Source organism: Galeopterus variegatus, unplaced genomic scaffold (genome assembly GCF_000696425.1).
Source record: "Galeopterus variegatus unplaced genomic scaffold, G_variegatus-3.0.2 Scaffold10776, whole genome shotgun sequence".
Lineage (NCBI taxonomy): Eukaryota > Metazoa > Chordata > Mammalia > Dermoptera > Cynocephalidae > Galeopterus > Galeopterus variegatus.
The window spans coordinates 19,176-19,622 of record NW_007736887.1 but is presented as its reverse complement, the minus strand read 5'-3'; positions in this window follow the sequence as shown (position 1 = coordinate 19,622).

The following is a 447-nucleotide window of genomic DNA, read 5'->3' as shown; positions in this document are numbered from 1 at the left end:
AGCAGGTGCAAGACTATGCTATATCACAGGGAACCACCACTTAGTTGAATATTCATGAGATGGCATGAATATGTATTACATAGCAAAACTATAAAAGCCAAATCCCAGCAGAAGGTGGGGTTGTTGCTCATTTTCCTGGGGACAACTCACACTTCGCTGGCTGTAATGTGTATGCTTTACTTTTGTGTTAAGCTTACTGTTAGCAGGTGGCTGCTCACTCTCTTGAGCCAGCCTATACTCTGTTCTAAAGTTTGTGTATTTCTTACTTTTGTGTTGAATTTGGTGTGGGCCCTGCTCGGTTTCTGGAGCTATGCCACACTCTCTCTCTGAAACCTGTATCTCTTATTTGTCATATTAAACCTGTTCTCATTTTCTACTGAGACTCTGCTCTTGAATTCTTTCCTGTGGCAGAGTAAAGAACCTGGTAAGAGGACGGGGTGGGTTGAG